Source organism: Canis aureus, chromosome 17 (assembly GCF_053574225.1).
Source record: "Canis aureus isolate CA01 chromosome 17, VMU_Caureus_v.1.0, whole genome shotgun sequence".
NCBI classification, from domain to species: domain Eukaryota; kingdom Metazoa; phylum Chordata; class Mammalia; order Carnivora; family Canidae; genus Canis; species Canis aureus.
The window spans coordinates 3,401,427-3,427,459 of NC_135627.1; the positions used below are offsets into that span (position 1 = coordinate 3,401,427).

The 26,033-nt window shown below is 48.1% G+C and overlaps 1 long non-coding RNA gene across 1 annotated transcript; it reads right to left on the reverse strand.

Moving 5' to 3' along the window:
- Positions 1 to 13,310: 13,310 nt before the first annotated feature.
- Positions 13,311 to 16,846, reverse strand: LOC144287715 (uncharacterized). Its single transcript, XR_013355461.1, has 2 exons — positions 16,461 to 16,846; positions 13,311 to 15,331 (listed from the first exon to the last, which is right to left on the reverse strand). It is a non-coding gene; the product is annotated as an uncharacterized LOC144287715 (long non-coding RNA).
- Between the last annotated feature and the right edge of the window lie 9,187 nt (positions 16,847 to 26,033).

The following is a 26,033-nucleotide window of genomic DNA, read 5'->3' on the forward strand; positions in this document are numbered from 1 at the left end:
TTTCGCTTCATACTGTTGAGAAGCTAGAATGTTCTAGAGACAGAGCAGGGGCCAGGGTCCCAGAAAGCATTTGTGGAATGCTCGTGCCCTACCCTGGCCCTGGGCTGGCACACGGTCCTTTTCGAACGCACCGTTTAGGCGTGGCACGGATGTGATTTTGTTTACAGGGCAATGGTCCTCCTGGTTACACTCTGCCAGGAATCCAGGCTTATTTCCCAGAAATAATGCTCTTCCAAAGGGTAGATAAATATTCCCTCCCATTATATGGAGAGTTAATAAGATAACCTGAGAACTACAGGCACACACCCAAGGCAGCATTGAGTGTGCATAGCTGAAGCACGTACCTGTCATGAGGAAGAGTGAGGGCATGCATGACACCACAAAGGTGAGCAGCCAGAGCCGTGTAGACCTGGGCACCAGCCACCAGCAGGCTGCCTCAGAGCTGCAGGAGCGGAGGGGGCAGGGGGGATGCACCCGGCAGGATGGACAAGGATTGAAGAGATTGAGGACTGTACAGGATCCATAAGGAGTGGCAGCTAGGGGAGAAAGCCCTCTCACTTGCATTTTCCAGTTGACATGTGGAGGTGGATGGTGGAGGGGAGAGGAGGGTCGTTAATAGAACAGGATCTGTTTCCTTAGAATAGAGCCCGCAGAAAGCGCCAGATGCGCAGCGTGCACCTCACTGCAGGTGCAAGCGGAGAGCAGGGCCAGCTCAGAGGGCATGGCTAACTCTGCCCTGGGACTGTGGGAGAATCTCTGCTGAGGGCAACAGATTGAGTCCTGTCATAGCAGCTGAGAAGTCATTCTCTAGATGTGAATTTAAAAGTTAAGTGTATTCGTGGCACAACTCAATGGAAAGGCAATGCATGCCTGAGGCATAACGAGAATCTTAGGGAGGCCCAGAGTGAAGGTGTCATGTGAGAAAGGAGAGGGGAGGGGGATGAGAGACTTGGAAGAGGAGCCTCATGGGGGAGCTTGGGGAAGAGCATCCAGGACCAAATGAATGGGGAATGAGTGGCATGTGCGTGCGTGTGTGTGTGTGTGTGTGTGTGTGTGTATACGTGTGCACACACATGTATGTGATCATATCCACGCTTTCCTGATCACCTGAGAATGAGTATCTCAACGCAGGGGAGCAGACCAAGGGAAAGATAACGATTTCAATTTGGGACATCTTCCATGTGCAGTGCTGTGGGGTCTCCATGCAGAGTTGGCCAGGAGGTAGACAGAATTATGAGAGGAAGGGAACCTTTAACAAAATAAACGCAGAGCTATCTAGGTTGGCATGGGCAGGAGAGCCTCCACGTGGGGAGGGCAGCCAGAGCCCGGCACTTAGTCACTGTCCCTTCAGGGAGAAGCACAAACAGCACTCTCCATCCTTAACACAGCGTGCCCACACCGACATTTTGCATTTCCCGTGTCACTCTGTAGGGCAGCTCAAAAGAATTTACACTGTTGAAATAGACGGTAACCCAAGGTGACTGAAAGACTTGCCAGAGAATATTCCTGGAAGGTTTCCATTAAAAGTAATCAATTTCACAACCTGCTATAATGTCTATAGATCATCAGTTCTAAGAACACATTGATCACGGTGATGTTCTACATTGTAACATCCCTGAAATTCCTATGCACCTGCTGGGCACTGATGGCCAGGCTGCCATCACCCTAATCACGTTTAACTTAGCTATTATTCCTATGGCATGATCGGGCAGTGAAAACCCTCAATATTTCAGTCAACCAAAACCTTAAAAGAGAAGAAAGCTCATTTGATAATGATAAAGGAATCGATCCACCGAGAGAATACAACAATCCTAATGGTTTATGTACCAAAGAGAACTTATGAATACACAAAACAAGAGCTGATCGTTCTGCAAGAAGAAACAGAAAAGTCCATAGCCTGAGATTTCAATATCTGTCTCTCAATAATCAACAAAAAGAGAAAATTGGCAAGAACGTAGAAGATTTGAACAATACTGCCAACCAACTTGATGTAACTGGCAATTATGGACCAAGCAGAGTACAGGGTGTTTTCAAACACATGTAGAATATCTACCAAGATAGACTGTATTTTTGGCCATAAAATAAAAGAAATAAAAGCACATTTACACCTAGGAATGTACATGACTCTTTTTTTTAAGATTTTATTTATTTATTTATTTATTTATTTATTTATTTATTTATTTATTTATTCATTCATTCATTCATTCATTCATTCATGAGAGACACAGAGAGAGGCAGAGATACCGGCAGAGGGAGAAGCAGGCTCCATGCAAGGAGCCCGATGAGGGACTCGATCCCAGGACCCTGGGACCACGCCCTGAGCCAAAGCAGATGCTCAACTGCTGAGGCACCCAGTCATCCCTATAGATGACTCTCTATAGCAGGTGACTTTGTAATAGCCAAAATGTAGAAATAACCCAAAACCCCATCAAAGATGAAGGGATAAACAAAATGGTCTATTCACACAATGGGCCATCACTCAGCAATAAGTAAATGAACAGGTGATATACACTACAAATAGATGAATCTTAATGTAACTAAGCTACAAGGAAGAAGTCAGGTAGAAAGTGGAACCTGTACAATTCCACCTAAATAAAGTTCTAGGAAATGGACCCCCAGAGATAGAAATCAGATCGGCAACTCCCTGGAGAGAAGGTGAAGGTGGAGGTGGAGGGGAAGGATGTCAGGGAGGAATCAAAAAGGGACATGAGGAGGCGCCTCAAGATGGATGAGTTCATTTTCTCAATAGTGGTGATGGCTTCACAGATAAACATGCATGTGACAAGTGGAACTGTATACTTGTAAGATATGCAGTTTATTGCATGTCCATTATAAGATACTGAAAACCTCAATGAATAGAAATCCAAAACTTGAAATGAGATGAAAGCCTTGTCTCATGCTCTTCTTCCCGTCCTAGTGGGACATGAAACAACAGTGCAACCTATGATGAGGAACACACAAGACTCCAGACTCTGTATGTTACAGGTAAACATACGTCCCTCAGAGATCGTTTCTGTCCGGTGCCTTAGAAGACAAGGGGCTTTGCAACTTACTTGTCCATGAAAGGGATTTTTTTGAGTCACAGGTCGAAACTGTGGGCTAGAGCCATAACCCAGGATCTACAAAACAAAGAGCATCTAGACCATCCAGATTACAGAATAGAGCTTTCAATGTAAGGCACACAGGTATGACTGCAACTTCTGCTTGTTCGTCTTCCCTGAGAACTGCTGGTTCATCCTCCTTGAGAACAGGCAACCCTCCAGATGCAGTCTCATGCTCTCGACTTGTCTAATGTTCACCCAAGACTTTCACTGCAGCAGCATAGTGTTATTTGGTTCTGACAGGTTCCAGAACTAGCAGAATTCTGCGTCTGGGAGTCTGCATTGGGAGCCATGAGCCCAAAGGCAGCTGAAACCTAATATGGGTGAGGTGGGAAGAGGTTGCAAGAGGGCAGCTCAGAACTCTCCTGAGGATAAAAACATGAGATTCCTGCAGAAGGAGCCTGCCAGGCCCCTTCTGACAAGAGGAATGGGAGGGGTAGGTGGATGGAAACAGGACAAGCATGGCAGTGGCCTCATCTTCTGGGCCACCCTGGTGTGCCTCGGGGCCCATGCCCAAGGCTTGTTCCTGGTTATCAAGGATGATTAGTTCCTTGTCTGATGTGTCATATTAATAATTGATAATAAGGTGACACTGAATGATTTTGTCATTGATCACACTAACACTTTGACTTTTCAGGAATGTGTATCTTTCTCCAAAAAGGAGTTAAGGCGTCTTGCAAACAAAACAGAAGAAAACAAGCAAACAAACACCATATGAAAAATTCAGCACCTAGGAAACCAAGTAGGCTAAGCAGTGAAGTGCATAATTTTTTGTTGTTGTTGTTTAGATTTTATTTATTTATTCATGAGAGACCCACAGAGAGAGGCAGAGACGCAGGCAGAGGGAGAAGCAGGGAGCCCGATGTGGGACTCGATCCCAGGACCCCAGGATCACGACCAGAGCCAAAGGCAGACACTCAACCACCGAGTCACCCAGGTGCCTCTCGAAGTGCATAAATTAAACCCAAATTTTGAGCGCTGCTCAACCTATCCCGAGAGAGGTGGGAGCACCCAACAATTCTGAGAAGGGAGGACCACTCTCCTCATGCCCTGCTCCTGGTCTGCAAGATTCAGACACAACACTGGACGGCCTTACCACACCCGCTTTCACCACAAATGCATAAATAGGTTTCATTTACATAGAGCTTGACATAATATTGAGGTACAATTTAATAAAAATCAGACCTAATGTGAAGTATAATTTCACTAAAATGTTTATTGTATCTAGTCATTCATTGGGCCCAGAGACAGAAGTTGGAATACCTGCATTAGAGCATCCCTTAGATTATCTTCCTCAATATTATTTCATGGAAAGCAGGCTTTGGCAGGCAGCTGGGCCGCAGGAGATAACAATGACAATGGTTAGCGTGGAAGCAGATGGCCTTAATTGATGGTTGGGGACCAACGCCTAAACCCTGGTGGCCAGATAAGCAGGGATAGAGTTAATTCTTCCCTTAAAAAATTAGGAAACCTGATGGGAAGGCTACCCCACTTGGCACAGAGGCGGGCTGTAGGGGCAGCTGAAGGCAAAGCCATTGTCCTTCTCAGAAAGCAGTGTGGGCTCTGCCCCAGAGTGTGAACCTCTGTGCAGTTGGGAGCTCAGGGTTCCCTGCCACAGAGCAGCGATTCTGTCCCTGTCAGTCCCTGGGCCACTTCCCTCACTGGGACCGGAGTCCTGTGAGGAGGGCAGACTCCTGGACCTCACGCCAAACCTGCCGGACCTGGACTCGGGGGTATGTGGTTTAACATGCTCTCCGCTAGTCACAGATGCTCTGAAATTTGATAACTAAGCCCCTAAAGCTCAGAGCTTGAAGAAAGTCTCCGAGCTGGTGCTCAGAGATGGCTCAGGCCGGGGAGGGAGCAGACCCTCTCCATTCATCCCTGATTCCCATTCATCCGCTTTCCTCCTTTGTTTCATTGCTTTTTTCTCTGTGCATTTATTGAGCAACTGCTGTATTTGAACTCCGCATAAAGTGCTTGGGCTCAGAGATGGATGGAAGATCTAACAGCACACAAGGCCCCAGGAAATAGCTCGGTCTGTGGGGTTTGGGGACTTTTATCAGTGAATGTGGGAGAACCCCTCGCAGCTAGCATTGCTTTGATGTGGTGAATGGTCAGCCCATCCTTCTGAAAATAAAAAATAGAACATTTGTCTTTTCTAACCATCCCTGGTCCACGATAATAAAACTCTGGGCTGGTTCTGTTTCAAATTCCGGTTTAAAGGCTTTAATGTAAGCCTGTATCTCCCGCCCCTCCGCCAAAAATAATCAAAATCCAGGTGCCCGAGCCCAGCCTATGTTATAGCACCAGTGTCTGGGAGAGATGAGCCTCACTAAATGAGTCTTCCCTAAATTCTGTTTGGTATAAAAAGAGGAGGGGGCGGTGGTATGAAACTGGAGCCCTGGGCCATGGTGGGTGTCCTGAGAGCTGAATGTGGAATTTGTAGCAGGAGCGATTCGTAGGCTGCAGAGATTCTGTGAACAGCCAGCACTTCCGGGGTGCTCCCTGTTTTCCAGGCACCGTACAAACCCCTGAGAATTCAAGGATGAATAACCTTGGGTTTCTTTCCTTATGGAGCTTCAGCCCAAGCAGTGGAGGCAGGGAAGCTCACACCACACAGATCTATACACGGGTCCTCTGAAATCCCTGCTGGTCATGCCCGAATATTAGGGTTTCTCTTCTATTTACAGATCAATTCTGGTTTCCTGAGCTTCTTCGCCTTCTGTCTGCTGCACCCACCTGTCGCCTCCCAGTCCCCCCAGGGTAGCAGTGATGTGCAGAGGCCCTAGCTACCTGTGCTGCCCAGGACAGCTCCAGTGGGAGGCGACTGGTTCGTGCAGGCAGACTGACTACTGTGCTGGCTTCCTGTTATCAGCGGGGTGTGGAAATACCAAAAGGACAGCCTCACTTTCTGGCCTGATTCTGGTATTTCTCTTTGGGTTTGCAAAGGAAGCATGGAGATTTCAGAAGCAAAGCCTCACATTGTTAAGCAGATCTTTAAAAGTTGGCTATTGTGGTAATAGGTCAGTACTCCTGCTGCAGCAGGGGCCCAGGCCAGGAGCCCAGGGGGGCCCCCTTAGGACACTGCCGCTTCATATGGAAAAAAGGCCGGGTGGTCAGGTCCAGAGAGGAAAGCGTGCCTTCTTTGGAAGGTGGGATGCCTCTTTCTCTCCAGTTATACCCAACTTCCAATGCGCCTCCCCTTGTGTGTCACAAAATTGTGTTTGTTTATGGCAAACACAGCTCTCTCTTCATTTACTCTGCCTTCATCATTCTTTCATCCACCCTCTTAATAAATATTTGGAGGGCCTTCCAGGTGCCAGGCAACATGGGATCAGCTGGCACATAATGGTATGACCGGCCAGTCGTCCAAAGAGCCCCTACCTTGGTTTGCTGGGTGCCGAGCTCTAGTTCAGCTACCGTGGCCGTCAGCGTGGTCTCAGTGTGACCCAGAACCCTCCATGGCTCATCACATGGCATGGTGCAATTCCCAGAAATTCCATCTTTCCATCCACCGCTACATCCTTGACATATAAGGCAGCTAAAGGCACAAAGGTTTGTGTTGGTGCCGCCAGCACAGACGGTAGAGGCTGCTTCTCGGCACAGAGGGGATTTGAGGCAGAAAGACTGAGGTAAAAGAAAAGACGAATTAATTAGCTTGTCAAATCCTTCTTCTCGGAGAGCGCAAATGCAACAGACTCTTGGATAATGAAGTATCATTCCCCAGTAATGTGGAGGTTCCATACCTTGTTTCTCTTCATGTACCAATTTTTGTTTCAAAGGTATTTGTGAATTAGTAACAGATGTCACAATGGTTGGATAAGATGTATAGAGGAACATTATGCAGCATAAAATAAGTCAAATTACTCTTAAATCTGTATCTATGCAGGCCTAGATGTTAAACGATTGGAACATGATTCTCATTTTTTTACATGGAACTCAGTGGATATTGACATTATTTTAATAAAAGCAGTTAATAAGTGTTTAATGACATTTCTAAAAATATTTCTCGGCTTGCTTGAATATTCTGGTACTACTCTCTTGCCACTCATTAATTTATGGTTTGTATTTTGCACGACTATCATGAGGGAAATTCTTCATTATAGTACCATAATTAGTGGGGTTTTTTTTTCCAAATAAAGGCAAAGAAAATTGTATGAAATAAATACATAAGAATTTATTAATTTTGCATGTGACTACCAACCCAAACATGTCTACCCCATCGTCAGAACAGCTAGACCTACTCACTTTTAATTTATTTTGTAATCAGATTTATTTGTCAAGGTAGAAGACAGATTGCATTTTATTTAGCAGTTTGTTAGTGTCTGAGTCTGTTTGGGCTGCTGTAACTAAATGCCACAGGCAGGGTGGCTTATAAACAGCAGAAATTTACTGCTTGCAGTCCTGGGTGCTGGAAATTTGAGATCGGGGTGCCAGGATGGGCGGGTGCTGGGTCTCTTCTGGCCACAGACGTCTTGCCATGTCCTCACGTGGTGGAAGGGGTAAGGGAGGCCTGTGGGGTCTCTTTTATAAGGACACTAATCCCAACTAGGAGGTCTCTGCCCTAATGACTTGATCATCTCCCAAAGGCCTCACCTCTTAATACCATCATCTCGAGGGTTAAGATTCCAGCGTGTGAATTTGGGGAGACACACAATCATTGGGGTCTCCAATGCCAAGGCTGAGCTTGCATGAATGCACAGCCTTCCACCAGAACTGATGTTAGTGTCAGTCTTCGGTCTGTTTTGGGGGAATTATCAGGGAGAGAGAAGAACCCATAAGTCTGTTGAAATTTCCAGGGGAGGATTTTGTTCTGTTGTTGAAAGAACTGCTAGGGGTCCCACAGTTTTTACCGTAGCTTCTCGGTTCCACGGTCAGTTGCTCTCTTGGTAAGTTTACAGGTGTTTCAGTACGCAGATAAACCCAGACAACGTTCATCTAGACACTTATCCCTCACAGAAACGGTGCCAAAATACCGAGAATCCCATTTCATTTCCCCATTTTTATAGGAAGAAATCAGGTTGTCAAAGGCAAGGCTCACTTAGCAATTAAGCCTCTGAGAAATAGGGCGTAGAGAGAAATGCACTCCCCCAACCTTCAGGGAGGAGCCCTCTCAGACACCAGTCCTGCCCCAGAGCATGGTACCTGTGCCCAGAGGAGCCATTACATGACCGAAGAAAGGAATGAGTGACGTTTACTAACCCGTGTGTATAACCTCATTCAATGACTAGAATACCCAAGGCCCGAAAAGAGCTTGAAATCCACTTGACGTTGAAGGGGAAGTGAGAAGTTCTGTACTTGGGGCAATTTGGCAAATCTCTCCAAGTTACTATGTGGCAAGTGTTTTGTTTAGACCAACACTGAAAAATCCAACCTTTCCTCCCAAGAGCTAGATGGCCATCTATTTCCTCCTGAAATAGAGGAGGAAGTAGGCAATGCATTAAAATTCTTTTTCTTTCTTTTTTCTGTACCTTCTTAGAGTATTTGGTTGTCTCGACTACATGTGTGGCCACTTTTAAATACTGCTTTGATTCTGTAAGTAGCATTTTCCAGAATCCAATGGCAAAAAGAGAGGGATCTCCAGTGGTCTGTTTGATCCTCATCAGTTTACAGCAGTGGATGCAGAGGGAACTATGCCGAGATTTTTCCAGTGACTAAGCGTTTCTGGGTCTGAGGAATGTGTTTGTGAAAGCCTCCTCTATAAAAAGGTTTCAGATCACCACGATTCCACCTAGGACTCTGGCTTGCAAGTTGCACCATGATCTGCAAGTGAACTTTGCTAACTTACAAAGCTTCGGTGGACTGGGAACAAGGGAAATTCAAATTTTATTTTTTAAAAACCTTGAAGCGGGTGTACTTATGGGACCAGCACTCCTTAGCATTAATAAAGACTAACTTGTTATACTTTGAAAAGGCAAAGCTCAATTGTGCACAGGGGACTGTCAGAGGAGTCGCAACCCAGCATCTTTAAACTAAAAGCCGCACTGGTGTTACTCAAGCGTCCCTCAGCATCTCTATGGCTTTATCATTGTGCCAGAGGGCACTTTGCTGCCCTCAAGTCTTTTTCCTTAAACTGGTTCCTCTGCCAGGTATTTTCATTGTCTCCTTAGAAAGTTCTAGAACAATTCTGACAAATCCCTCCACTTGCGAAAGGAGTCGTGGTGTGGCATTTCCATGTGCTATGAAAAGAAGTGCCAGAGTAGGACATTGACGGATACCATGAGTGGCACTCCGGGAAGCCTCCTGTCAGTACCGAGACCAGACTCCCAGTGCCTTTGTCAGCAACTAGCACTCCTGCATCTCATTTCCCTGTGTGGCTCAGCTGCTGCTCAATCTTTCCTTACATCTTTAAAACAAAACTATTATACAGGGTCTGAAGCCATGATGAACATTTACTAATGAGTCTGTATCCCCAAAAGTAGATTTAAAATTTTAATCTTGACTGGCTTTTAAATGTAACCTAAGCCCAATAAGGATCTCTATTAAAAAAAAAAAAAAAAAAAAAAAACAGTCTGAAGCATTATGGAGCTCTGGCATCGTGGGGGAAAGTGCCGATTTCCTATGCTATTATGAGCTCCCATTCCCCCCTCTTTTGGAGAATTAACATATTATGCAAATTATTTTACAAATATGGTGCAGATGTCATTAATAAAACATGAAAGTGGGATCTGAGTCCCCTATTAGCATTTTCATTGTGTTTCCAGTCCAGTATGCGCCTACAGCTTTCTCCACCTCCTGAAAAGCTCTGTTGCCATCATCAGAAGCCTCTATTTGATAGAGCATCAAAAGTCTTTGTGCTGCAGAGCTGATGGAGCTCTGGGGACGAGGAAGGGGATAGCGGGAGGGAAGCCCGGGAAGAGTCAGCACCACCCCTGCTGTCTGAGTACCTACACTCTTCACAGAGTCATACTCCCTTTCCACCTGTTTCCCCGGGGCTGATGCTACCAGCTTGTTTACGGATGCTCACTAATCAGAAGGTCGAATTTAGATATGGTCAAGTTTACTCTCTTCTAGTTGGTGGAAATATCGTCTGGGGCTGGATTCAGAACTGCCAGCACAGCACGGTTTGACCTTCGGGGATTTGCTCTCCAGTGTTTGTTTTGAACAGGAGATGGGGTTTTCTGGGTTCGGGGTGAGGCTTCTGGTTGGCCATCTTCTAGAAGAAGCTTTGGTTTCTGCTATTGTGGACATTCAGACCAAACACACTTACTTTAAAGCAACCCCCATCTCACCGTCAACAGGCAGGAGCTATTTGCAACGCAAAAAACTTTTCTAAACATTGGTAGTGTAGTAATTGTCATCAGTCCAAACAAGACATCGCAGAGATGCAGCAATGCTGATAGCCTGCGTAGAAATCACCCGAGGAATATTATTCTGGAAGTTATGTCCCAAGCACGCATTCTAAAATTAATTTCTCAGCCTACTGGAAACTAACACTGCTAATAATTAAAAGGTGTGTGTTATCAGGGGGCCAGATAGGAAAGGAATTTATATCTCTTCACGCAGATCAACTCAGGTGAAATCATGTAGATTATTCAGCAGAAAAGGGACCCCGCTGTTGCCTCAATTAACCAGATTGGGGAGGGAATGTGGTGACCATCAAGTGGTAGGGGTGAGTGAACAAAAGCTGGGGGGCTGATAACCTGGCCAGGCTGCCAGAACTGACCATGGTCAGGGAGACTTTACTGGCCCTCTCTCTGCCGGAGCTGGGTGGGCCCCACTGCTTCTAACAGGTGCAAGTCTTCCCCCTGTTTTGGAATCCTTGTTTCTGCTGTCAATCACAGGTGACCCTTTGGGACATTGGCGGCAGCTCAGAGGCAAGGATGCATGTGTGGATGACTCTCCTGCCCAACAGGTAAGATCCAAGCAAGGAGAACCCCTGACTCACAGCCACCAATAGCACCATCACTACACCTTATGAACCACTCGTAGGAGACAGTGTCACCGGAGCTCCTTGCCATGGACCTTCTTTGAGGTACTCGAGCTGTACTGAGTTTTCAAATATTTAACTTTAACCTGTTTAATATTTAGTAAGGCTAAAGAAATAAAAGATGAATTATTGAAGAGATTAATGTCTTTAAAACCAAAAAAAGTCACAGCTAGGCAGCTTTGTATCGAAAACTCATTTCACAGGCATTAATTTTTTAATAAAATGCTGATTGTGTGATGAAGTCGTGTTTCTAACTAGCCCGGTTACTCACTGGGAAGGGCATCCTTATTTTCCCCAGGCGGCGTGCAATCTGAGTTGAATTCTTTCTTACGTAGGTCCTAGAAACTGTTGGGAGAAAAAATCGGAAAGGACAGACTCTGAATTTTCCTCCTGATTTGTAACCTGAGTTAACATTTGAAACCCTGTGACATTGGAAACCTAGCCCAAGAGGGGGTGGACATGGCTTTTCAGACCATAACTGCAGACAAAGGGATCGCCGTTAGGAATTGTGTTTTCTGGGGGCACAAGGAGAGGGAGGAGAGCCAGGGTGGTGAATTCAAGCAGAATCAATAGGTGGGTCTTTGTTAATAGAGAAATCTAGTGTAGGAGCCAGCACAGATGGCGGTGTGGGGGAGGGGCGGGCATCTGGGAGGGGACAGAGGAAGGACGGTGGCTAATTTCTCCCCCTACCTTTTTTTGTTGTTTTGGCCGTGGATGTGATTTGCAATGTCATCTTGTATATCTCTTTCATCTCCGTAGTTGAGAAAAGGCATGATCCTCACATCGATCACTACAACTCACAGAAACTCCTTAGTAATGCTTTGCAGGGAGTGGGTCCTTTCAGCGGTACGTGGAAGTAATAATGCAGAGAACCCTGCATTGCACAGTGTCTTAAAATGAATATTACAGGTAAAGGCAGAAACGTGACGTAGGTAAACAGACAGTGAACATTGGGGAACATTGACGAGATGTAGGTTAAAAAAGAATTGTCACTGGGAGAAATTTCCGAGGTCATAAAATCACATGGAAAAGGGGGAAAGAGAATCTCAGACTCAGAAAGAAGGTTAAACTGTTTTAATTGGAAAAGAAGAAGAGCGTCGGCCTTGGTGGCAAGCACTGTAAAATTTACTTTCTGCATAGCGACAGTTTATGGGGATTTATGCCTGCCCCACTGCAGGGATGCATTTGTAAATGCATATTTATAAGTCCTCCCGAGGCTCCGAAGCAAAGCAGTATGACAGCGAGGCTCCTCTGCTCAGGAAGTGACTGAATCCTGCACCCCTGGGCTGAGGGAGGCTCCAATTATCAGAGAAGAGGGCCCCTCTGATCTCCTGGGGGAGGCCAAGCCTGCATTGCTCTTCAGGATCTTTCAGAAGCTCTAAGAGCCACGTGTATTATTCCAAAGCACGGGTACGGGCGTTGATCGCCACATCGGTGGGGGAGAGAGAAAAGAAGAGAGGGTGGCTCTGAAATAAATGGGAAGCCACCTTCAAGAGATTTCTGTTTCAACAAGCTGGATGCATTCCTTTTGTGTTTGATTCTTTTGAAGGAATCGAAACTGGCTTCTGAGGTGAAGGGCAGCTGTGTCTGTAGATAGAAAAACACACTCCCGTACTTCCCTTTTCGCTGGAGAAAATGCAAGACAGTGAACACTCCTTTTTAAAAACATCAATATTTTCTATTTATAGAGCTTGTAAAAATGGTTTGAAGTCAACAGCAATGAGAGCCAATGCTTTCAAATTCCACACATGCAAAATAAACTTACAAAGATCTTTAAAAACATCAGGTCAAAGGTCCAGAAATGTACATCTGAGTCTACCATCTTGATTTGGTTTGGAACACACAGAGTGAGTACTTAAAATAATTCCAGAAAGCAGTTTTTACGGCAACTTTTACGATCCGATCTGACCCAAACTGCATGTTGACTTGAGATACATTGTTAGAGGTTTGTCTGATGATTTTTGGTAGGTCGTATGTTTTATTTTTCCTGAGATACAATGCATGTATTTCAGAGAAAGAAAAACCTCCCAGGATAGGGATTACAGTTATGAGAAATCATTCATTGCAAATATTTGTGACTGACTAGACTTGGGTTTGCATAAAGGTCTCCAAGCTGCGCTGTTGTACTTGGAGATGCTCAACCTTTTCAATAAAATACAAACTTTTCTCATTTTGGGGGGGAGGGGGGAGAAGGGTGGAAAGATTGTGGCGATTTTATTCACACAAAGCCCTTGTTACAGGGCGCGCACACACACACACACACACACATGCACACATCGTTGTTTTTATAAAACAGTTTATTTTTTAAAATCTTTGGGAAGCCTTAAAGTGTCTTCCCTGGATGTGCCCAGGGGAATGCGTGCACTCAGGAGCCGGATTTCATCAGGCAGAGGCCCGAGCGGCTTCTGAGCGACGTAGAGACCACAGGCTCCACCTGCACCCCGAGGACTCTCAGCAGATGGCCTGCCCTCCGAATTTATGACATGCACACACCTGGTTACTTGCGGTTCGCTCTTCACCATACGCGCTTCTCCCCCGTCGGTTTTCGTCCTCCTTGTTGGCGCCTCTTCCCGGTGCCCTGGGAGCGTGCCTCCCCGGTGGCATCTCTGTGCCTCTGTCCATGTGTCCCTGACTTTTGCCTGCAGGCCTGCGTGCCTCAGTTTCACCACCGACTCTCGTCCTCAGCTGAGGGCAAAGCGACCGCCAGCCCAGCTCGTGATAGCGGGTGCGCCTGGAATCCTCCTGTGCGGAGACGGCCTCCCTCTGTCCTTCCTCTGGCCCTGGCTCCCATCCCCAGCCAGGGGCCCAGGCCCGGGAACGGGCGGGAAGCGGGACCCACCGTGGCACCCAGCAGACCCTCATGCCTGCCCGCAGCTGTCCCCAGAGGGTCGGGTCCACCCGGCTTGTTCAGCCTGCTGGTCCTCCCTGGACCACCACCGTGAGTGCTCCGGGTTTTTGCACCTCGATCCTCAAGCTGCGGCCTCTCTGCCAGCCATCAGTGGGGAGCCGCTGACCGTGGAGTGCCTGCCCTTGGCCTGTCGCTGACCCAGTCAAGGCGGTCACTTGCTGCAGGGGGAGAGAGAGCAGGGCTGCAGTGAGAGGGACAGAGCACTCCTGAACCCAAAGCAGGCGCGGTAGAGGAAGAAGGGATGAGATGAGAGGGAGGAGCATGTCCTTTGGGGTCTGTAGGCAGCTCTGCGTGGTTGGAGCAAGAGCATAGGGTGGCTTGTGCGAGGCAGGAGCAGGGGTGCACAGATGGGGTAAGGAGGTGCCGGAGGGGTGCACCTTACAAATTTCTGGAAGCTGGTACCTTAGCCTGTGTCCCTGGGAGGTTCTTAAGCAAAAGAGTAAAATAATCTTGTTTGCATTTTAGAAGCTGACTCCCGCAGCTGTGTAGGAACAGGCAGGAATGGTCCAGTGAGAAAAGAAAGGAGGCTGACCAGTTAGGAGGAGATTTGAAAACTTGGCGGTAAAGTAGCCAGAAATAAGGTTGTCTAAATGAGCACATCTGCAGCAGCGGGATGAGCCGATGCAGAGATTCCTGCCGGGACAGCCTGCCTTGTGACACCTGGGCCCGGGAGCAGCCTCAGGGCCCTCTGCCACAGGACGAGACCCTACAAGACGAGTTCTTCCATCAGCAAAGGAAACAATGGGAGGAAATCTAAAGCACAGTACAGCTGCCATATATTCTTTTCCAGTTAAAAGCACCTTGCCTGGGTTTCTGGGTGGCTGCATGAGGTGGTAAATATAAGTAAAGAAACCTGTCAAAAAAAGAAATTGCGATCTGCTCAGTGAGAATCTGAAAACAGAGCTTTTCCACAAAATTCTTGATGCAGATATAAATAATTGAATGTATCTCCATCATACGGCTGAGTGACTGTGTGCACAGCTGTATCTTCGAATGGAAAACCCCAGATGCTTTCATTGTTCAGAGCAGAACTTCTCTAAACTTCTGAGATCCTTCTAGAAACAAAGGCCCCTTTCTTCTCCATCTCTTCCGCCTCTAGAAGAGAGTGTTATCGTCATCAGCCCTTAGCCATCCTGTGATGGTTTGTGATTTGCTTTGTATGCTCCCAAACTTGCACACAGGGTAGCAGCAGAAAAAGCAAGTGGCATGAGGGGATGCCACCTTCATGAACGATGGCTGTCCGCAGGTGTGAGCTTCTGTAGCTGGTGGCTTCCCTTCACTGCCCCAACACCACCTGAGCCCTGTCTGTTCCAGGGCTGACGAGGCTGCAGATTGACGAGGCTGCAGATGCAGAAACTTGTCAGAGCTCATCTGCTACTGTGAACCTCACACCTAGGAAAACAAATCCAAACATTCTCTTATGTATGTATTTATTTATTCATTCATTCATTTGAGAGAGAGAGAGGGGGATCCCTGGGTGGCGCAGCGGTTTGGCGCCTGCCTTTGGCCCAGGGCGCGATCCTGGAGACCCGGGATCGAATCCCACGTCGGGCTCCCGGTGCATGGAACCTGCTTCTCCCTCTGCCTGTGTCTCTGCCTCTCTCTCTCTCTCTGTGACTATCATAAATAAATAAAAATTTAAAAAAAAAACATGTTTAAAAAAAAAAGAGAGAGAGAGAGAGGAAGAGAGAGCACGTGCATGCAAGTGGGATGAGGAGGGGTAGAGGGAGACAGAGACAGAAGATCTCAAGCAGATTCTGTGCCGAGTGTGAGCCAGACATGAGGCTGGATCTCACAACCCTGAGATCATGACCTGAGCCGAAACCAGGAGTCAGATGCTTTGCCGACTGAGCTGCCCAGGTGCCCCAAAACTATACATTCTTTTTTTTTTTTAACTATACATTCTTGATGACAGTGCCTTATATCAAGGGCTTTGACACAGGACCGAGAGGAAAAAAAAGCCTATGAAAAGGGTTTGTAAGTCCCAGTTTAGAAATCTGTATTATACGCATCATTTGTGATGTGGGAGAAAAAAAGAATAGAAAGTATTTAAAAAAAAAACTATTACAGTATCTTCTATTATATGATGAATGGATCATTTTAAATTAAATTATTTCATGTGGTTGGTGCATGTGCGAGGAAGGACAGCTATGGTGGCTGTCGCTGGTTCGTCCACTCGCTGAACCGTGTTTCTGCCACTGGGACAGACGCTGGTTTTCTGGGATGCATCAGTCATGATTCCTCTATCTGAGAGCCCAGAGCTGAGAGCAAGAGAGACCCACAACTAAAACCCAGCGTGACACGTGTTACAGAGGTCATAGTGCAATGTGACACGGATGGTAACAGACAAATGCAGAGATGTCCTGGTCCTGGAAGGGGAGAGCACCAGCCTTTGCCTATACCACGGAGAAGATTGTGTAGTGACCTCGGACCCGGAAGAATGCATTAGTGCTTATCAAACACTCTGCCTTCCTCGAGCTGGGGGAGCACAGGCCTGACACCAGAAAACCCCAGAACCCACCTTTCTACGGAGACTCGACAGGTGGCAAATCTTCAGATACCCACACCTCCGAGCATATCAGTGGAGAACGTGCTATTTTCTGATCTTTGTAATTTTAAAACAGATCTTCATTTCAACCATGCTTATTAAGCAGAAGATTCCAGGAATCTTGGGTGGGCCTCGGAGGCGGGTGTCTTTCTTGCTCCTCTTCACTTGGAGGATCCCTGCCAGGGTCGCCACACTCATGGATGTCTACACCTGAAAGCGAAACAAACAGCGGACTCGCCCACGATTCTCTCTGGTATCTGGTGCACGCGAAATTCTACAGTTTGGGCTAATGATTAAGCAGAGTTACGGGGCCCAAGCAAGGCCTTTTGCTCCCCACTCCTTCCTCCATGAGAGCAGACTCTGTGCACCACCACCTAGGGCACCGCGGCAAGCTGGTGCTGAGAGGACACACTCTGTCTGCTTGGTGTGGGTCTTCTTATCCATCGGTGCCACGCCAGTAGGCCACCTGCTGAAGTGACTGTGCAGGAGAGAGGAAGCAGAGGAATGGCCGACAGTTGTCTGTGTGCTTCTAATAAAGTGCTGCAACCCTGCCCCGTAGCAGACCCAGGCCCCAGCATCTACCCTGTGGGATCGAGTTTCCTCCAACTCTGGCACATGGTAGGGTGGCTTGGAGGGGTGTGTGCGTGTGTATGCGTGTGTGTGCAAGCACGAGTGCCATAGGGAGAGACAGTTTTGAGTTAAGGTTTCATCCTCCTTTGGGCAGACCCAGAGCAAGAGCCCCTGTGTCCAGTCACACTGTGACCAAGGATGGAGGGGATGAAGATAAACACAAGAACCGGATTTCTCTAAACACATTATCTCGCTGTCAGGGAGCCTGTCATCTCAACAGGAGCAATATTTCTCAAACAAAACTGATGGCTGATAATACACATTAGCCTTATAGACGGGATGGAGCAGGCGAGAGCACTGAACTGGTGTCTCTGGGGAAGGTTTGGTTTTGGAGGCCAGATTTTAACTAGAACTTGAACGATGGATTCTGCAATAAACAAAGTGAAAGTGGCACTTCAGATGGCTGAGCCAAAAGCAATGCTAAAAGTTCAATTTCTCAACTAGTTATTCAACAAATCCTTTGAATTTGGCATTATAAAGTTGGGACAATGACCAAGTATCCTAATGATTTCACATAAAACACTTCTTCCTGTCTTACAGGCAAGAATGCAGCTTTTACAGAAGCAAGCAGGGAACAGTGCCACTCCTCTGTGTAGGAGCCCCCTCTGAGGCTCTGCACGTGAGAGGTCATGGCCATCAGATCAGCTGCGGCACGAGTAATGGACACTTTCCTCGTCTTCAATCACTTTACCTCCTGAAGGTAAAGCTAGAATCGGAAAAGCCAAAATGAAAAATGTCCCAAGACCCGGAAGACTCACACTTGCCAGGGGACAGGTGTGCCCTTTGGAGGCCGGTCTCCTTGTCCTACTCCAGACAAGGCGGCTGCCGACGACCCTAGAGCCTGGGCAGATCCAACCCCGTCATACAACCGTGCAGAGCCACCCCGCTGCCGAGGTTCTCGTCCACTGCTAAGATCACAGGCACAGCTCTGGGACTGTCCTGGCCTCGTGGCAGCATGCATGGCGTGAAGGGGACCGGCCTTGCTCACTGCCCATCGCCGTTCCACCACTGTGGTTACTGCCAGCATTTTCATCTTGGAGACAAGAAGTAACCCCGGGCTTCTTGGAAGTTCCCCTGGCTAGTAGCTGCGGTGCTTACTGAACTTTTTGTCTTGCCACCTCCACGTCCCACCCTGGGGACGAAGGACTGCGATGTGGTGCCTGGAAGCAACATTGTCTGTCCCTCCACACCTTCCAAACCTCTTCTCCCTGACTCAAGCTCCGATATGTCAGGTGGGGGTATTTACATGTTTATGGAGCGATGGAAAAAAAGCTTTCCCAGGATGCGGTTACTTCATTCTTCTCTCCATCTGGACATGTGGGGAATGATCACATTTATCCCGTGTAGCATTTTGAGGACATGCAAGTGGATTGTTTAAACACACATTTTAAGATGCATTTGTTTATGGATCAAACATATTTACATGAGCCTAGTAGGGGCCTGGAATAATGTTAGCCGAGGTGCGAGAGTGAACATGACATAATGGCTTTTCTTTCTCTCCCATGCAGCACAGTTAAGCAGAGGAGGCGCAGGTCGTACATTTGCACAAAGAAACACGCATGTTGTGAATGGGCGAGCGTGGGGGAAGATGAGCACGAGTGTCTCATTTGATTTTCTTCATCGGGATACTTGTTTTTGAGAAAGTTATGTTTAAGCTAAGATCCAAAGGGCCGTTGGGATGCATCCAAGCAAAGGGAGGGGGGTGGCACATTCCAGAGAGGTGGGAACCCATGTGGTGGAAGCAGAGCAGGGGAGGACGTGAGTGTGGCATGTGTCCTGCACGGCCACAGAGAGAACGTGGCTTTTATTGTAAAAGCAGAGGGAAGCTGCTGAATGATCCTGTGATGGCATAACTTGTCTCTCCTACTAGACCGTGAACCCCGCAAGGCCAGAAACCCACATGAACATGGTGTTGCCCCTCCCACAGCAGCGGATACTGTGATTTGCTAACTAAATATTTGCTAACTAGAATGTCCTAAGTTAGAGATAGCAAGGGTGCTTTCTGAGGTCTTTCACTCAAGCTTTGCTGCAACTCAGAAGGTCCTTGAGCTGCGAGAAGAATAGAATGTTAACTTTGTTCCATCGAGCCAGGTTTTTTTTTTTTTTTTTTTTTTTTTTTATGATAGTCACAGAGAGAGAGAGAGAGAGGCAGAGACACAGGCAGAGAGAGAAGCAGGCTTCATGCACCGGGAGCCCGACGTGGGACTCGATCCCGGGTCTCCAGGATCACACCCTGGGCCAAAGGCAGGTGCCAAACCGCTGCGCCACCCAGGGATCCCGAGCCAGTAGGTTTTAAAACTAGAGGCAAAAGCTCACCCAATACAGTGTGTGTGTGTATCTGAGGAACGATGAACAACATGTTCTGTTTCCCTCCTTTTGAAGGACTTCCGATTTGTTTCTTCTTGTTCCCTCTGGGGTTTTCAAGATATTACATGGAGCTGGTGAATGTTTCACATCGTGCTTGGTGGTCACTTCACAGAAAGAAATGCATAGAAATACCCCAGGGCACGGGGCCTGATGTTGGGGTCACGGACCAGCAGCCTCGTGGAGCAGGTGCCTATCTCCTCCCATCACGCAGGTGGGAATAGAGGGGAGTCCCCAGAAAGTGGTCCCTAAGCGCTCACTTCTCTCTCCTTTGCATTTGGCATTTTCCACCCGAGAAGGGTCACGTGGTATCTCCCATAGTAGGGTCTTTAAACATGATGAGAAGCTCAAATCTCATCGTGTTTTATATGTGATCCCACAAAATATTTCTTGATGAATACACCCTTTTGTAAATTCTATTATTATTATTATTATTATTATTATTATTATTATTATTTTAGAGAGGGACTGAGAGAGATGGTGGGAGAGGCAAAGGGAGAGAGAGAATCCCAAGCAGACTCCACACTCCGCGTGGAGCCCCACGCAGGCTCGATCTCATAACCCTGAGGTCATGACCGGAAATCAAGAGTCGGGGGCTTAACGGACCGAGCCCCCCAGGCACCCCTGTACGCTCGTTATTATAACAATGAGGCATAAAAATGGGTCTGACACAAAATCCTCTCCGAGTAGTCTCTCTGAGTCTGTTCCTCTCTATCTCGAGTAAAAAACGCGAGGGGTTTTTGGTTTGGCTTTTCCTCCATGTGAGAAGGGCCTTATTGTGAGAATATTTTTAGGGTGGTCATTTGGGGAGGAGGGGGTCTGGGGAGTAAGGGGAACAGGAGGGCGATACTGAAGAAGAGCGAACGAGCTTCTTAGGGTGCTAGGAATTCTGTCGGTGCGCGGGGCCTTCTGTGTCGGGGACAGACACGCGGGTGTGGCTCACCCCGGAGGAGCGGACAGGGTGGCGCCGAGGCCACCGCAGGGAGGCGTCCTGATGGAGGGCCCGCCTCTGTGCGTGGACCCTGGGGCCCACGTGGACAATTTTAAGCCACTGTGACTGTTCTCGCTTGTCAGGCTCTGGCAGTGACCGGACTCGGAGGGACCAGGCGGGGTTCTCTGCCCAGTGACGTTACAGCAGGAATGCAACAGCAGGACGGCAACTCGCTGGCCGACTGTCGACTTTTATCACCAGGAGGGCGTGGAAAGCAGTGCTTCCGCCTTTTCTGCGCATTTATGGGGGCGTCTGGTTTTCTCCAGGGAATCCGGCCGCCGCTCCGTGTGAAGGGAAAAGCACACAGCATCGGAGGCCGAGACCGCTGGCCTGGCGGACGCCCCCACTCTGCTCCCGGGCTTCCCGAGGAGTCCTGGCAGAGCGTGCTTCCTCACACGTTAGCTGAAAACGAGCCTTTTATCGTGCTTTACAGCCGTATGGGGGAACTTCCCACTATCATGTGGATCGCGGTATATTTGCTGTGAACGTAGTTTTGTCGAAGCCATGCAGTGCAGTTGCAGGTTTTTCCCCATCGTGTTCACGTGAAGTGATCATCACACCCTCTAACAGGATGTGCCGGTCCAGGCTCGAGCCCATTTTCTTGGGTGGGCTTGTCGTTGGCAGGAGAAGCCTGAGCAGATCTTGCACGCCAACGAACCGTGCTCCCGTGACCACCGTGCTGCTCGAGCTCCCCCTGCCCCAGCCCCAGCCAGGTTGGCAGGGAGGGGGCAGCACTGGAGCTGCTGTGTTTGTGGCCACATGGCTTCAGGGGCTGCCCGTGTGCGTCCTGCCCCGGCTTCCTTGGCTTGTTTTCAGGGGGCCCTGGCTGCCACGTGCCGGGGAGGTGTTTCTCTCGCAGCCTGGCCCCAGTCCCGTCGGGGGGCGGTGGTCGTATGTGTGTGTGTGACCCTCTGGTGCAGTGACAGGGTGATTATGGTAAGGGAGACCGGGGCTGCCGTTTTGAGCCACAGGAGAGAAAGCCACGAAGCGTAAGGATTTGCAGGATGCCTCCCTTGTGGACCTTCGCCCCCACAGGCCGCTGGAAAGTCTCCTGCACCTGGGGCACCTGCCCTCCTGGCTGAGACGGCCGCCAGCCACCGCTCCCCTGGAGACCATGGCAAGTCGTCCTCATGAATGATCAGATATAACACATGCCCTGGGAAGGGGTGGGGTCTAGAAAAATAGGACATGATCCCCTGATATTTTGATGATTTGGTTGTGTGACTTTTGAATGGGGGTGCAAGAGGCTCCGAATCCCCTGGATGTTGGGGTTGGCCTCTGCCCGCCTGGTCCCCCTTTCCTACGGCCTCTGTGGTGGCTCCTGCTCCCATCCTTTGGGCCTCTGGTCCATCCTCCCTCTCCTCGGGGACATGTCTCCGGCAGCTCCCCGGTGTCTCCATCACCCCCTTCCTCCTCTCCTCTGCATGCATCCCATCACCATGGAAACGCACCGTCTCTGTCTCCGACCCACCTTCTCCTGACTCCATCTCCCCTCCAGCTTTTCTCGGCAGCCAGACTCTTCGGAAAAGCCGCCTCTGCTCAGTCTGAATTTCCTCCTCTTGTCCTCTCCCAAACACACCAGATCATCCTTCCGAGTTGCTTCTGCACAGAGCTGCTCCTACCCAGGCCCCTGGCACCCCCATTCTCGGCAGTCAGCTCACCTGACCCGGCAACGGTGGGTCCCCATAGGTGGTGGTTCCCTCCTCCTCGATGACCCCAGGATGCTGCACCTGCCTCTCCTCCTGTGCCCCTGGTGGTCCCTTCCTGGCTCCCTTGTGGCCGTTTGTCTTCTCCTTGGCCTTCTAGGGTTTGAGGGTCCAAGGACAGGTGTCTCCACTGTCCTCTCTTCCAGGGCATCACGGGTTCTCCTGCTGATTCTCCTCCAGTCTCAAGGCTTTTATTTATTTATTGTATCTATTTATTTACTTAAATACAATTAATTAACACATAGTGTATTACTGGTCTCAGGGGTGGAGGTCAGTGATTTGTCAGTCGCATACAATACCTGGTGCTCATTATGTCCCTTGTCTTCCCTAATGTCCATCCCTCAGTCACCTTGTCCCCCCACCCCTGTCTCCTGTCTCGAGGCTTTTAATACCTACCGTCAGGGGGCCTGGGGGCTCCATCAGTGAAGTGTCGCCTTCAGCTCAGGTCATGATCCCGGGGCCCTGGGGTTGAACCCCATGTCGGGCTCCCAGCTCAGCAGGGAGTCTGCTTCTCCCTCTCTGCCTGCTCGTGCTCTATTTCTTTCACTTGCTCACTCTCTTTCTCTAAAATAAATTCTAAAAATTATTTTTAAATAAATATATAATTAAATAAATAAATTCCTACCATCAGCATGCTCGAGGCACACACGTGCGTAACTGGCTCAGACCCCATCCCCAGGCTCCATCCTGGCTCCACCACCTGACTTTCCAGCATCTCCGGTAGCGCCTCGATTCAACGCGTCCAGCACTGCCATCTGATCTGTCCCTACAGCCGGGCCTAGCTTAAGTTGGTGGCAGCCACATGTTTCCTACGGTTCAGGCCACAAAATCATCTGTCAGAAAACGCTTCGGGTTCTGGTCTCCAAGTACTTTCTATCTGGCGGCCAACCACACCTCCCCCTCCACTGCTGTGCCCTGCACTGGACCCTCATAAACTCTTGGCTGGGTTACAGTGGTGGCCGCCTAACTGCTCTTAGTTTCCTCTTATTCTCCTTATTCTCAACCTGATATCTACAATGACCTTTTGAAAATGTCAGGCACGTTAAGCCCTTCCATTGCTCCGACCCTGCAGAGCCTAGCCCTTTCAATCAGAACAAAACCAGAATTCTAATAATGCCTACAAGACCCTACATCTGAACTCATTTTCAATAATATTCTCCTTCCTGCTCACACTGCTCCATCTGCACTGACTTCCTCCCTGTTCTTTAAACATACTCAGAATTACCTGCCCCAGGGCCTTTGCACTGCCTGGCTCTTCCACCCAAATACTCTTCCCCCAGATTTCCTTCAAAACTTTGTCCAAATCTTACCTTCTCAAGGATACCTGTTCAGAAAAGCTGTGTAAAATTATGACTTGCTGTTACTTCTGGTCCCTTTCATCCCGCTCTATACTTTTTTCTACAGTATTTCTTAGTACTTCATAACATGCTCTGTCATTTAATTACCGATTATGTTTGGTCTTTATTGTCTGCCTTTGGATAGAAGGTCAGCTCTATGAGGGCATGGAGTTCAGTAGTATTTACCAAGCACCTAGGATAGTGCCTGGCTCATAGCAGGTAAAAGAAAGCAGTCATCAGCTTAGAATGAGCAGCACAGTAGGGAATACAAGAGGAAATGGTGAATGCTTAGCTGTCAAAACAGGACCTCTACATGCACCAGTGTTAGATGGAGATGGGGATACGGTGATAAACTATTAAAAAAGATGTTCTCCACTTGGAAGGAGATTCTGGGGGCTCCAGGGTATCAGTGAAGTCCAGGCACAAGCAGGGAGTTAGGGATGTGCCATGTAGCCTGGGTCAGGAAGAAGGCCCGTCACTCTCAGAGAGTTAAGTGAGGAACTGAGAGAGAGTTACAGGCACAGGCAGGCTCTCTAAAGACCACAGCCCATTCTGGAAACCTAGAGTTGGAAAGAAGCATAGCTCTATTGTCACTTTCCAGGAGGAGTGACCTGGTCCTTCTTGATCCCATTTTCCCAGTTGGTGAAGTGGGAAGGCTCTCAGTTTCTTACTGCTTCCAGAGGACAGTTAAGTTTGAGTTTGAAAGACAGTGACTGTGAGTGGCCTGCACTCTGTCCCCGGGGAGGAGCCCTGCCCACACCTGCCCACACCTGCCCTCACCTGCCCGCACCTGCCTGTACCTGCCCGCAGGCCTGCTTTCCTTTGGACCCCTCACAAAGCCTGACCATCAGCAAAAGCTTCTCTATTGCCCTGTGTCTGCTGATTTGCATCTATAAAATGCCCTGCCTCTCTTATGTCATACTGCCCAGTGATTTGAAACATTAATATGGAAAAATCCCTAATGTGCCCAAGGCCTGGCTTTAGTTTAGGAAGTTCATGAGGACTTTATCTTCCAGAAGAATCCTGAGTGTAAAACTGAAGAAAGTATTTTTCTTCCTACAAGGAAAAAGAGGGCAGAACTTTTCCCAGCATCCTAGTATTCATGCCTCATGAATTATTTTAAGTTATGTAAAGTGCTACCCTATTAAGAGGATTTGCATATTTGCAAATATTTAAATACCATTCCTTTTCCATTTTTGAACAAGTTTTGTTACCATCCGATTGTCAATAGACATCAGCCGAATTTTTACTCTTTGCCCTCCCATTGGAGATGAAAATGGCAGCAGAAAGTTCTTTTCTGCACCAGGGTTTGCGTCTTACTAGAGAGACATGGAAGTTCCCTTAGTATTTGTTTCTTTCATTAATTCAGCAATTTGCTGTTTTGGAAAACCTTTTGTGTACAAGATGTTTTCTCAGTGGCCTGGGCGCATTGTGTCTGCCCTGGGGGGTTGTAAAGAAATTGCCTGAAGAACACAGCAGAGAACATAGGACATATCAAAGAAGGCTTCCTGGAGGAAGGGAGATTGTCACAGAATCATGCATCTGAAAGGCACCAGATATGAAGACATAGAAACAGAGAAGTTAAGAGATTTAACCAAAATGAAGTAAATAGAGTCAGGGTAGACCTGTCGAACATTTTCAGTGCACTTTTATTATTTTAATGATACTAGAAACTGGGGTCATGTCAGCAAAGGGCCCGAGTCAGGGAGCAGGAGGCCAAATGGGTAGGTGGGCCAGGCATCATTCCCCTGGCTGGTCAGAAGGGGGTGTGGTTTTTTTGTTTTGTTTTGTTTTGTTTTTTCTCCAACCATTTGCCTACCTAGATTATTTTTTTCTCTTCTCATCCATTAGTATCAAAGTTCTAGGCCCCTTTCTACCACAACATAGGAGCCCGCCTCCTCCACGCACCTCCCCTTATCACCGTCCTCCTGCTGCCTTGTGATGGATGATCCTGGCACCCATAATTTGATCCTCCCAAGCTGGAACTATTCCCTGGGCTTCTCCAGGTGAGTTCTTCTGAGGCGTCAGGCCAAAGTGTGCAACAGAACGCAGGCCAAAAATGAAGTTTTGGGAAGACTGCTTAAGTGAACAAGAAAAGGTGGCCCCTCCTGCACCCCTGCCGGTGGGTGAAGGAGACTCTGGTGGGAAGGGTCAGGGAGGGAAATTCGGGTCCTTTTGTATTACATTGTTGTACCCTTGGGTGTATGTGTGTTGACGCGGAAGCTTCCGTAATAATGCAATGGCTCAGAAGTTTTTTTCTTCTGGATACTGATTTATAAAAGGGAAGCTCCCATTTTTTTAAAAAATGCATTTCAAGGTAGGAAAAAAGACTTTTCAACTGATTTTTTAAAAACTTCTTTTTGGGGGGTGCCTGGGTGGCTCCATGGATTGGGCATCTCACTCTTGATTTCAGCTCAGTCTCCACCTTGGGGTCTTGTGTTCAGGTCCTGCATTGGGTGGAGCTTACTTAAATAATAACAACAACAAAACCCTTTCTTTTTAAAACCAGAATAAGAGT